The 13,399-nt window shown below is 42.9% G+C and overlaps 1 non-coding gene across 1 annotated transcript; it reads right to left on the reverse strand.

Moving 5' to 3' along the window:
• Window positions 1-1,198: 1,198 nt before the first annotated feature.
• On the reverse strand, window positions 1,199-1,272 carry Trnat-ugu. Its single transcript has one exon. It is a non-coding gene; the product is annotated as a tRNA-Thr (tRNA).
• Between the last annotated feature and the right edge of the window lie 12,127 nt (window positions 1,273-13,399).

A 13,399-nucleotide genomic window follows, 5' to 3' on the forward strand; every position in this document is an offset into this window, starting at 1 on the left:
CTCAGAGATCATATGGTACCTCGTGTTTGTTTTCATTTACAAAATTTTCAAACGTATATCACACCTGCAAGCTGTGGCAAACAGAATCAGTGTCAACATGAGAATATTTTTCTAGACAAACGACTTATCATTTGGCGCCCCACTCCACTCTTTCCCTTCGTACACTTTTACCTGTCCACGTCTTATGACCTCGATGTGGATTGGTTGTCCTAATGTTCGTTCTTTCTTCATTCCTACACTCACCCTTATCAGATTTAGCTACTAATTGTGATACGTTCTGTATGGAAATCTTACAGTTGTGGCGCCTCTTACGCCCCTCTCAGCTTGGTGACACAAGCGGCGGCTTGACTTACGAAAGCTGGGAAACGATTCTGATTCGGAAAAGTTCAGAATTTTGGACTCATTCAGTCACCAATGTGGAAATGCGTCTTTGAATATATTAGGATGAACAGCTAAACATTTAGATCATAGTGGAAAACGTAATTATGACTGCTGTGATGATTAAATGGCGCGGATTGTGGAATTTGTCTGTAGGTGATCGTATGTTTGATATCTAAAGAAGTTTCTTTACTGAACTGCAAAAAATTAGAGAGAAAACAGAAGGCGATCTTATGTAAACGAAGACAGTAACTTGTTCTCGAAAGAACAGTTACTATTGATGACCGTGCAGCTTTTCCCTGGAATAAATGATGACTAACTGACAACCTCAGCTGCCGGCAGGTGTTGTTGATATACTTCGATATGGACAGCTGAAAATGTGTGCCCCGAACGTGACTCGAACCCGGGATCTCCTGCTTACATGGCAGACGCTCTATCCATCTGAGCCACCGAGGACACAGATGAATAGCGCAACTGCAGGGACGTATCCCTAGCACGCTTCCCGTGAGAGTCACATTCCCAACTGTCAACAATTCTACATATGTATTGTACCTTATAGACATTTGCCCACCCACTTATTACTGGCGCACGCTTTGGCGATTCCCGTAAGAGTTTTGGTAATCTGTGCGCATTCGCACAGACGAAGGTCAATGACTGGGTAGCCTTTAACTATATATACGAAGACAGTAACTTGTTCTCGAAAGAACAGTTACTGTGGATGACCGTGCAGCTTTTCCCTGGAATAAATGATGACTAGCATACAACCTCAGCTGCCGACAGGTGTTGTTGATATACCTCGATGTGGACAGCTGAAAATGTGTGCCCCGACCGGGACTCGAACCCGGGATCTCCCGCTTACATGGCAGACGCTCTATCCATCTGAGCCACCGAGGACACAGATGAATACCCCAACTGCAGGGACGTATCCCTTGCACGCTTCCCGTGAGACTCACATTCCTAACTGTCCACAATTCTACATATGTATTGTACCTTATAGACATTTGCCCACCCACTCATTACTCCCGCACGCTTTGGTGATTCCCGTAAGAGTTTGGGTAACCTGTGCGCATTCGCACAGACGAAGGTCAATGGCTGGGTAGCCTTTAACTATATATGTAAGGTGGCCCGATCATGTTAGGAAACGTGCTCTGGATGTCTCACGGATCTTGTGCTTTTAGAAGTACAGAAGAGGCCTATCTACAGCAGCGCCGAGTCATTAATTATTACTGTACTATAATGACGCATCTGCATCGTCTTCCTTTGACAGATGGCTTACATGCAAGTGCAAGAATTCGCAATGTCTTTATTTGCAATACTTTCTAAAGAGCTCATACCAAGATTTTTTATTAATTGAAGAAGATGACCTAATAATCAGCACCGGTAATCTGTATAACAATGTATGATAAAGATGAATAAAACTACTCTTAAGCCCAAGTGGTTCAAATAGAGATTTACGTAATAATGTACACTGTTCGTAGACCATAACCAAATACCTTTTTGTTTTGCCCTTAAGAGTGGTGTGTGGTTTGTGGGGAGCTCAACTGGTCATCAGCGCCTGTACAAAGTCCCAATTTTTACACAGTCCAGTTTTTTTCACAGTCCAATTTAGCCCCCGTCACGAATCATGATTACGATGTTGAAATGATGAGGACAACACAAACATCCAGTCCTCGTTCAGAGAAAATCAACAACCCCACCGGGAGTCGAACCCGTGACACCGTGATTCAGAGGCAGCAACTCTAGCCGCTAGACCATGAGCTGCGGACACCCTTAACAAAGTTTATGTTTACCTGCTAATAATACAATGAATAATTTCACTGATGGTGTTTACATCTGTTAAAATTTCTGGGCTGAGCAGCAGTGATAAAACAGAATTCACTGACATTCCGTCCCCCGCCTAAAGGATACTTGATCTAAAGTTCTAGTCCCCGATTTTATAAGCATTTTATAACCCGTATGGGAAGCACTAGTATTGGTCAAATGTTGCTGACAGCGGGACTATCTCTTGCCGGTGGCTATCTATTTCATGAAAAGTAGTCGACCATCAGTGTCTTGTCTCGAAGTTGGCACCCATACTTCCTTTACTTTCTCTTCTTCTACACTACAACTGTAGGTTAAAAATAAATGGAAGTGAACAGTGAGTGAAATTTGGAACCAAGTGGCGACACGCGGGTCCGACGTATACTAACGGACCGCGACCGATTGAAGGCTACCACCTAGCAAATGTGGTGTCTGGCGGTGACACCACATTCGTTCTACTAATTCTCCTCCTGTACCAAGTCTTGATGGAAACTGGTTGTGAATCTTCGAGGTCTTTTTCTTCTGGTCTGTCCGTGGAGGAGTCCTTCAGGTTTTTCCAAAGTGGGTGGGACTTGTGGTCTGCATCTTGTTGTTGATTAAGTGCCAGTGACGGTTTCCAACTGTACCAACAGTGGAACTGCTTATCATCTCGAACATACCGTGTGTCACGGCGGTGAACTTATTCGTCCTGAGTCTGCCGTCTGACGTTTGACAATTATAGCGCGCACCGTTGTGCCTGTGAGTCAAATTGGTTTGACCGCACCAGCGAACGGGTGCACCTGACATTGGTACCTGCCGGAATTTCAGAAATTTGATGGGGAAGTTTTGATAATCAGAACGCCAGACTACATAGTTTGCATATTTTCGTAGACGCGTCAAAACATTACAGCTGCCGCAGCGACCGCTCCTTTTCCACAGCGCGCCGTTTTTCGCTTCCGCCTGAATCAAGGTAAAAGGGTAATGTACTGCTGCACCGGCATAGGGTTGATATATGATATCCACAGCTCCCAATTCTCATTTGAGCCATAGTTTAAGGTACAGTTGATGGTAGCTGATTGTGTTTGAATGGATCTGGGCCTCGCAGTGGATTCATGTAAAATAAGTCAGACTGCGCTGTAAAAAAGAATTAATTGACTGGAAAATTTATATAGCTTCCACCCCGATGTATGTGTTGCCTGTGAAGCAGCATTCCTTAAGTGATTTGTGTTTGTCATTTTTTTTAGGTTTACCAGCTGGTTTTCCATAAACTTGTAGTTGCTAAAGGTATAATGAAACTTGTCATTATTTTGTGAACTTAAGTGCGCCACTGTTCTCATTCATACTCGCTCTACTACTTACTGATTTTGTTTTATTCTGGTGGTACACGAGTATATCAGCAACTCAAAATTCAGTAACATTAAATAAGTTAATTTGATTATTAATTTGACCTCTGAAAGTAATGCATAGGGCAACGAAAGTGCCATGAGTATATTCACAAATTCACATAGAAGACTTACGGGAGTACTACATGATTTGAAGGTACTGACCGGCTAATACTTTTCTTTATTTAATGATAATAACATTTAGTATCAGTCATACATGATTGAAGTGATCGACGGTTTGCAATTGGTCTGCTTGTAATGTTATTCGTGTGAATGTGAGCGGAAATTTTGTAAGTTGGAGGTGGAAAGAGAAGAAAGGAAATGGACGGGAAGGAATTATGAATGTCAGCTGCATCTGGGGCTCACAAGCAATCCGCGGCGATAAGCTGACATCCATAGTTCCTTCCCATTACTTTTATTTCTGCCCCCCCCCCCCCCCGTCCACACACACATTTAATTTATATAATAGGTATCATTGTGTTCTAAATGTTGGCGAATTATTTAACTTAGGTACGAACTGGGTACCAGCATTATAATGACAGTGCAGGGCCGACCACGTCATGCCATACAGCACGCCAGCCGAATAAGTGAGCTACATTCAGGCTGAGGCACGGCCTCTCTAGGGTTTGCTCGGTCCTTCACGGATGTACTTAGTATTGCCCTACCTTTTATTTAGTGTTTGGATATGCCATTTTTCAGTCGATAGATCTCTCTTCAGTTCGGTAGAAGCATGGTGTTGGCGTGGTGTTTCGCTATTCGTTCGTGGTACGACGGACGTTCACAAGTCCAGTGGCTGCTCGCACAAAAAGGGGATGTAAAGCGTTCTATAGCCACAAGCCTTTAAAGCTGAATGGGAATGACGGAAGAAACGGACGAGAATTCTCAATACCTATTACGCAGTCGCATGATAGATGGATACCGCAAATTAACTTGAAACGACATTACAGTACCATGCTGAAATATTTTAAAGATTCAGCTGACAGTGAAAAAGCAAAAAATTATAACGATCGACAGAGGTATTTATACACAATAGTCTTGGAGTACGTGAAGAATCTGGTAATACGAATAGTAAACTTTCTGATGTCATATGCATTGTTACACTGTCGCATTCAACAGTCTTCCGTAGAAATGAACGAAGTCTATGGAGACGTTATGTATTGTTGATATGTACGTTGGTTGGGTCAAGGGGTACTCTTCTGGTCGATATTTCGTTTTGGAACCCACTGTTGCTGATACAGATGCACATTTATAGTTAGCTCGTAACAACAGTGTGTAAACTCGATCATGATTGAGCCAGGAAAGGATAATAGCACCATGAAATACTGTACCGCATACAGATAATAATCTTTCAGTTATTTTCATTTTACAATTTATTTTCTTGTAATTCGTTATGCAGTCAGGGGTCTGCAAAACTGTAAGGCGGAATCTCTTTACGGTGACCAGCTGAAAATGCTGGCGGTGGAATAAAAGGAAACATTAAAAACGCAGTATGTTACTATGAATAATAAGGTGCAGGAAAATCATTGGGATTGAAAACAGCTCACAGTCGTGGGGTTTCGAAGAGAATCTGGTACGGTTCTTCACGCAAAATAATGGCAATTTCTGGTAAAGAGGATGGAGGTGAGTAGGTGAGTAGCGTTCATGCATCGTTCTCTATCAGAAGTGGACTGCAAAAGCTAAATAGTACTGACATCTGGTGACAGTGGTGGACTAATGAGATGCGACAATTCATCCTCGTACTCACACGACCAGCCTTGGACGATGTGAGCTGTCTGAAAAGATACCCTGTCGTCTTGGAATATAGCATCACTATTAGCGAGCAATCATTGTACTATGGCATGAACCTGATCAGCCAAAATGTCACATAATCCTCGCTCTTTGGCAGTACTGTGACACTGCCGAGTAACCGTGGGCCCCATGGAATACCGTTATAAGGACGTAAAAAATGTCAGGAAACACCAGTCATTTTGCATTCTTGGGACGTTAACTCGGCCGGAATTTGCAAACAGTCTGAAACAAGACTGATCACACCAAATGACATTCTTCCGTAGCTGCGTAGTGCAGATTTTATCTCTTCGGCACCATGTTTTCGTATTAAGCGTATTTGCCTCAGAGAAATGCGGTCCTGAAATTCCAACTCGCCCTGTAGTTCTTAGTTGCTTAGGTGCTGACAGGGTTCGCCGGTACGACGCTGTGTGTAAGTAGCCTGTTTGTATGTTGGCAGCACTGTAGACAGTGTTAATATCGCTGACGGCGTTCCTTGTCGTTGGTAAGAGATTCTGTAGTTGGGCGGACTAGCAGTTAGCGAATGGACAGGGAAGTGTATGGACTTATAATTCTCAGTGGAGACTCTGTGCTGGTAGGACATGCATTGTAAAATGAGGATGAATGTTACGTTTGGGTAGTGGAATTATTGACAAATACATAATTTTTCGCAATGGACGTCACATGAATAAGGTAAAATTTTCTAAATACATTGTTTGCTCTTCAACAAAATCATTCTTTTGCCAACCATATGCTTCCTAGTAGTTAAGAGTCTATAGTAGTAGTAGTTGTTGTTGTTGTGGTCTTCAGTCCTGAGACTGGTTTGATGCAGCTCTCCATGCTACTCTATCCTGTGCAGCTTCTTCATCTGCAACTTACATCCTTCTGAATCTGCTTAGTGTATTGATCTCTTGGTCTCCCTCTACGACTTTTACCCTCCACGCTGCCCTCCAATGCTAAATTTGTGATCCCCTGATGCCTCAAAACATGTCCTACCAACCGATCCCTTCTTCTAGTCAAGTTGTGCCACAAACTTCTCTTCTCCCCAATCCTATTCAATACCTCCTCATTAGTTACGTGATCTACCCACCTTATCTTCAGCATTCTTCTGTAGCACGACATTTCGAAAACTTCTATTCTCTTCTTGTCCAAACTGGTTATCGTCCATGTTTCACTTCCATACATAGCTACACTCCATACAAATACTTTCAGAAACGACTTCCTGACACTTATATCTATACTCGATGTTAACAAATTTCTCTTCTTCAGAAACGATTTCCTTGCCATTGCCAGTCTACATTTTATATCCTGTCTACTTCGACCGTCATCAGTTATTTTACTCCCTAAATAGCAAAACTCCTTTACCACTTTAAGTGTCTCATTTCCTAATCTAATCCCCTCAGCATCTCCAGATTTAATTTGACTACATTCCATTATCCTCGTTTTGCTTTTGTTGATGTTCATCTTATATCCTCCTTTCAAGGCACTGTCCATTCCGTTCAACTGCTCTTCCAAGTCCTTTGCTGTCTCTGAAAGAATTACAATGTCATCGGCGAACCTCAAAGTTTTTATTTATTCTCCATGGATTTTAATACCTACTCCGAATTTTTCTTTTGTTTCCTTTACTGCTTGCTCAATATACAGATTGAATAACATCGGGGAGAGGCTACAACCCTGTCTCACTTCCTTCCCAACCGCTGCTTCCCTTTCATGCCCCTCGACTCTTATAACGGCCATCTGGTTTCTGTACAAATTGTAAATAGCCATTCGCTCCCTGTATTTTACCCCTGCCACCTTCAGTATTTGAAAGAGAGTATTCCAGTTAACGTTGTCAAAAGCTTTCTCTAAGTCTACAAATGCTAGAAACGAAGGTTTGCCTTTTCTTAATCTTTCTTCTACGATAAGTCGTAAGGTTAGTATTGCCTCACGTGTTCCAACATTTCTACGGAATCCAAACTGATCTTCCCCGAGTTCCGCTTCTACTATTTTTTCCATTCGTCTGTAAAGAATTCGCGTTAGTATTTTGCAGCTGTGACTTATTAAACTGATAGTTCGGTAATTTTCACATCTGTCAACACCTGCTTTCTTTGGGATTGGAATTATTATATTCTTCTTGAAGTCTGTGGGTATTTCGCCTGCCTCATACATCTTGCTCACCAGATGGTAGAGTTTTGTCATGACTGGCTCTCCCAAGGCCATCAGTAGTTCTAATGGAATGTTGTCTACTCCCGGGGCCTTGTTTCGACTCAGGTCTTTCACGCAGTATCTTATCTCCCATTTCATCTTCATCTACATCTTCTTCCATGTCCATAATATTGTCCTCAAGTACATCGCCCTTGTATAAACCCTCTATATACTCCTTCCACCTTTCTGTCTTCCCTTCTTTGCTTGGAACTGGGTTGCCATCTGAGCTCTTGATATTCATACAAGTGGTTCTCTTTGGTCCAAAGGTCTCTTTAATTTTCCTGTAGGCGGTATCTATCTTACCCCTAGTGAGACAAGCCTCTACATCCTTATATTTGTCCTCTAGCCTTCCCTGCTTAGCCATTTGCACTTCCTGTCGATCTCATTTTTGAGACGTTTGTATTTCTTTTTGCCTGCTTCATTTACTGCATTTTTATATTTTCTCCTTTCATCAATTAAATTCAATATTTCTTCTGTTACCCAAGGATTTCTATTAGCCCTCGTCTTTTTACCTACTTGATCCTCTGCTACCTTTACTACTTCATCCCTCAGAGCTACCCATTCTTCTTCTACTTTATTTCTTTCCCCCATTGCTGTCAATTGTCCCCTTATGCTCTCCCTGAAACTCTGTACAACCTCTGGTTCTTTCAGTTTATCCAGGTCCCATCTCCTTAAATTCCCGCCTTTTTGCAGTTTCTTCAGTTTCAATCTGCAGTTCATAACCAATAGATTGTGGTCAGAATCCACATCTGCCCCTGGAAATGTGCCCGCATCTTGTGGTCGTGCGGTAGCGTTCTCGCTTCCCACGCCCGGGTTCCCGGGTTCGATTCCCGGCGGGGTTAGGCATTTTCTCTGCCTCGTGATGGCTGGGTGTTGTGTGATGTCCTTAGGTTAGTTAGGTTTAAGTAGTTCTAAGTTCTAGGGGACTGATGACCATAGATGTTAAGTCCCATAGTGCTCAGAGCCATTTGAACCATTTGAACCCTGGAAATGTCTTACAATTTAAAACCTGGTTCCTAAATCTCTGTCTTACCATTATGTAATCTATTTGATACCTTTTAGTATCTCCAGGGTTCTTCCATGTATACAACCTTCTATCATGATTCTTAAACCAAGTGTTAGCTATGATTAAGTTGTGCTCTGTGCAAAATTCTACCAGGCGGCTTCCTCTTTCATTTCTTAGCCCCAATCCATATTCACCTACTACGTTTCCTTCTCTCCCTTTTCCTACTGACGAATTCCAGTCACCCATGACTATTAAATTTTCGTCTCCCTTCACTACCTGAATAATTTCTTTTATCTCGTCATACATTTCATCAATTTCTTCATCATCTACAGAGCTAGTTGGCATATAAGCTTGTACTACTGTAGTAGGCATGGGCTTTGTGTCTATCTTGGCCACAATAATGCGTTCACTATGCTGTTTGTAGTAGTTAATCCGCACTCCTATTTTTTTATTCATTATTAAACCTACTCCTGCATTACCCCTATTTGATTTTGTATTTATAACCCTGTAATCACCTGACCAAAAGTCTTGTTCCTCCTGCCACCGAACTTCACTAATTCCCAGTATATCTAACTTTAACCTATCCATTTCCCTTTTTAATTTTTCTAACGTACCTGCCCGATTAAGGGATCTGACATTCCACGCTCCGATCCGTAGAATGCCAGTTTTCTTTCTCCTGATAACGACGTCCCCTTGAGTAGTCCCCGCCCGGAGATCCGAATGGGGGACTATTTTACCTCCGGAATATTTTACCCAAGAGGACGCCATCATCATTTAATCATACAGTAAAGCTGCATGTCCTCGGGAAAAATTACGGCTGTAGTTTCCCCTAGCTTTCAGTCGTTCGCAGTACCAGCACAGCAAGGCCGTTTTGGTTAATGTTACATGGCCAGATCAGTCAATCATCCAGACTGTTGCCCCTGCAACTACTGAAAAGGTTGCTGCCCCTCTTCAGGAACCAGATGTTTGTCTGGCCTCTCAACAGATACCCCTCCGTTGTGGTTGCACCTACGGTACGGCCATCTGTATCGTTGAGGCACGCAAGCCTCCCCACCAACGGCAAGGTCCATGGTTCATGGGGGGCTATAGTAGTTAGAATCTTTTTAATTTAGCTGGCTGTTGTTTGCTACTTGCTGTAATTGCTATAATTCGTGTTATGAAGATTTTCTGTGAGGTAAGTTACTATCGGGATTCGTGATTGAAATGAGTTTAGGCAGTTAACAGAGTTGGAGGTAGGTTCATATTTCTTTAATTTTATATAATTTGGACTTTATTATTGTTAGGATTTCTGGCAATTCAGGACCATTCCTTTGTGTTAGTTATCGGAAGTCATGTTGTCAATGTATAGCAGTCAGTTTGCGTTGGGCTTGTGTCAGCGATTAAGAAAATAATTATAGAATTAGTTTCATTAGTTCTTGGACGACCTTCACAGCTGTCGTCGTTATTGTTCGCCACAATACTTTTTCAATGACCGTCCGTCATGACGAATCAACACACACTTTCGTTCGCGCTGCAACGTCGTGCATGATGTTTTCATCCGTTCCCTGTATCGGGTATAAATCTTCGATATGGTGCGCCTTGAAACACCAAACACTTTGGCTACCTTGGTCAAGGAAGCACCAAGCACACAAGCTCAAGTTATTTGTACATATTCGAATTCACGTAGCTCCGACATAATTACTGTACTGAGGGTGACTGATACCAAAATAAGTACTGAGGACATTTCACAGGTGCCGTTTCGTGGTCAAGTACAACAGCGCAGTCTTCAGGTGTGGCTAGCACCTGCATTTTTGTTCAAGCATGCATTTCACCCTAGGATTCCGTATTTTTGTCCACCCCCTGTGTGTGGGTGTTGCGTCGAAGATTCTTGCGTCGGTATGTTGCACTGCTAGCACTCATAACGTGAAGCAGGTAAAATACTTATGAAACGAATGAGACAAATAAAATCATTTAAACTGACATCAATCACATTAACGAAAACTAGATTATTACAATGTCTTCTCCCTGTAATAGCTCAAAGGGAAGACACGGAATTTCAAAGCTCCAATACCCTGCCACATTACACACGTCAGGGTCCGCTTAATGTTACTCATTTTTCCTACACAGATATTTGACCTCAAAATCAGTTCCGTTGGCACTTCATTTAGATGCACATCACAGCCGAATTGTATTAAATAAATGACAATGATTTCGGAGCAGAGTATCATATATTCCAGCCTGCAGCCGTTTTCAGGTAAATGTGGTATACCACAAGAAATTAATACATGATATTTTAGAATGCAACTCACACATTTAAGGCATATTAAACTCACCTGAAGCGCCTGAGAGCTTGGCAAAGACTAAAATGAGACAGCTAAAATACCAAGGACTTGACAACATACTAAGCTTTCAGTTAAGTTTAATATGACTCTTAATGTGCACATTAAGTATTTAAAATATTTCATTCTCCTTTTCCTTGGAAAAATATATTTATAATTATTTCTAACTGGCTGCACAACCACTTAAAAAGGCTCCAGGACGAAGTCGATACTGGAATGATTAACTATCATACATCAGACACTCTCCCGGCGAATATGTTGTCATTTCATCGTTTATAGGTATCTCTCCCAAAATTGTGTTCGTTTTGGAAGAGAAGATACCGTCCCGGTTCATCCGAACCCCGACCAACTGTCCTTTCCGTCCACACGTAGCAATCCCCTTATCCACACTGAAACTGTTAAGTGTCTGCATCACTATTGCTTTAGTGAGATAACACAGGTAGCAATCTCCAACTACATACGAAGGCTTCTTGTGGCAAAACGTCAGTAACCGTCTCTGATTATATAAGAAGGTTTCCTAAAAGAATACAATCGATCACAGAAAATAACATTGCTGAATTTTTCCTATTTATCTATTAAAAATTGATGATCCGTCTGCTGCATAAAGCAACGCCACTCCAACGCTTTCTACGGAGTGGTTAACAGGACACTTACTATTAATCTTCGCACGTCGTACGGTAAAAGGCATCCATGTGCAGGTATGGATTCTCACCTTTTTTTTACGAAAATAGAGTGGTATTTCGAAACAATGCTATAGCGTTCTTTAGTACTGGTGAATGGTTCATTACCGTAGAAAATGGTCCTATTCTGGGGGTCGAAATATATCACGGGGCTATGATTCATGGCCTTCTCTTCTGGTGCCAAGCTCAGAAACATCGTGGCGCCGAACAGAAAGGAAATATTTAGGACTGGCGGGTATGAAAATTTAGCCCCGCGGCTCGCGGCACGTGACATGCATAATCCAGGATCAGCGCGCTGCGCCAGCGCCGCCCAGCGCCACATCCCCTCCATACTCTCCTCCTGCCCCGCGCCCCCTCCCGGACTCATGATGTGACCCTCTGGATGGAAGCGTCGGGTTAACAAAATGATACAAACGCGCCGAGTACGTCACCCATAAAACGCAGGCCACACAGCACGCCCTCGCGCGCCAGGCACGGTCGACGAGGCGCTTGAAAAACAGAGCGGCGTCCGCATAGCGATCCATATGCGGTGGCGTAACTTCCACAGGTCGTGTTTCTACATGCGACTTCTACTTCAGTGAAGAGTGTTACAAGTGAATTCGGGGTCTTCTGTTAGCAGACTAGAAATCTACTCTGTAGGAATCAGCACTGGTTTCGAAAAAGACGATCGTGTGAAACCCAGCTCGCGCTATTCGTCCACGAGACTCAGAGGGCCATAGACACGGGTTCCCAGGTAGATGCCGTGTTTCTTGACTTCCACAAGGCGTTCGATTCAGTTCCCCACAGTCGTTTAATGAACAAAGCAAGAGCATATGGACTATCCTACCAATTGTGTGATTGGATTGAAGAGTTCCTAGATAACAGAACGCAGCATGTCATTCTCAATGGAGAGAAGTCTTCCGAAGTAAGAGTGATTTCAGGTGTGCCGCAGGGGAGTGTCGTGGGACCGTTGCTATTCACAATATACATAAATGACCTTGTGCATGACATCGGATGTTCACTGAGGCTTTTTGCGGATGATGCTGTGGTATATCGAGAGGTCGCAACAATGGAAAATTGTACTGAAATGCAGGAGGATCGGCAGCGAATTGACGCATGGTGCAGGGAATGACAACTGAATCTCAATGTAGACAAGTGTAATGTGCTGCGAATACATAGAAAGAAAGATCGCTTATCATTTAGCTACCATATAGCAGGTCAGCAACTGGAAGCAATTCATTCCATAAAATGTCTGGGAGTAGGCATTAGGAGTGATTAAAAATGGAATTATCGTATAAAGTTGATCGTCGGTAAAGCAAATGCCAGACTGAGATTCATTGGACGAATCCTAAGGAAATGCAATCCGAAAACAAAGAAGTAGGTTACAGTACGCTTGTTCGCCCTCTGCTTGAATACTGCTCAGCAGTGTGGGATCCGTACCAGATATGGTTGATAGAAGAGATAGAGAAGATCCAACGGAGAGCTGTGCGCTTCGTTACAGAATCATCTAGTAATCGCGAAAGCGTTATGGAGATGATAGATAAACTCCAGTGGAAGACTCTGCAGGAGAGACGCTCAGTAGCTCGGTACGGCCTTTTTTTGAAGTTTCGAGAACATACCTTCACCGAGGAGTCAAGCAGTATATTGCTCCCTCCTACGTATATCTCGCGAAGAGACCATGAGGATAAAATCAGAGAGATTAGAGCCCACACAGAGGCATACCGACAATCCTTCTTTCCACGAACAATACGAGACTGGAATAGAAGGGAGAACCGATAGAGGTACTCAAGGTACCCTCCGCCACACACCGTCAGGTGGCTTGCGGAGTATGGATGTAGAAGTAGATGCAGATGTAGCAACGTGGCGTGGCAAGCGTGAGTCATAAGTGTAGACCCCACTAAATGCGGACATGAACTGATAAGAGCAGTA

This window comes from Schistocerca piceifrons, chromosome 4 (assembly GCF_021461385.2).
Source record: "Schistocerca piceifrons isolate TAMUIC-IGC-003096 chromosome 4, iqSchPice1.1, whole genome shotgun sequence".
NCBI classification, from domain to species: Eukaryota; Metazoa; Arthropoda; class Insecta; order Orthoptera; family Acrididae; genus Schistocerca; species Schistocerca piceifrons.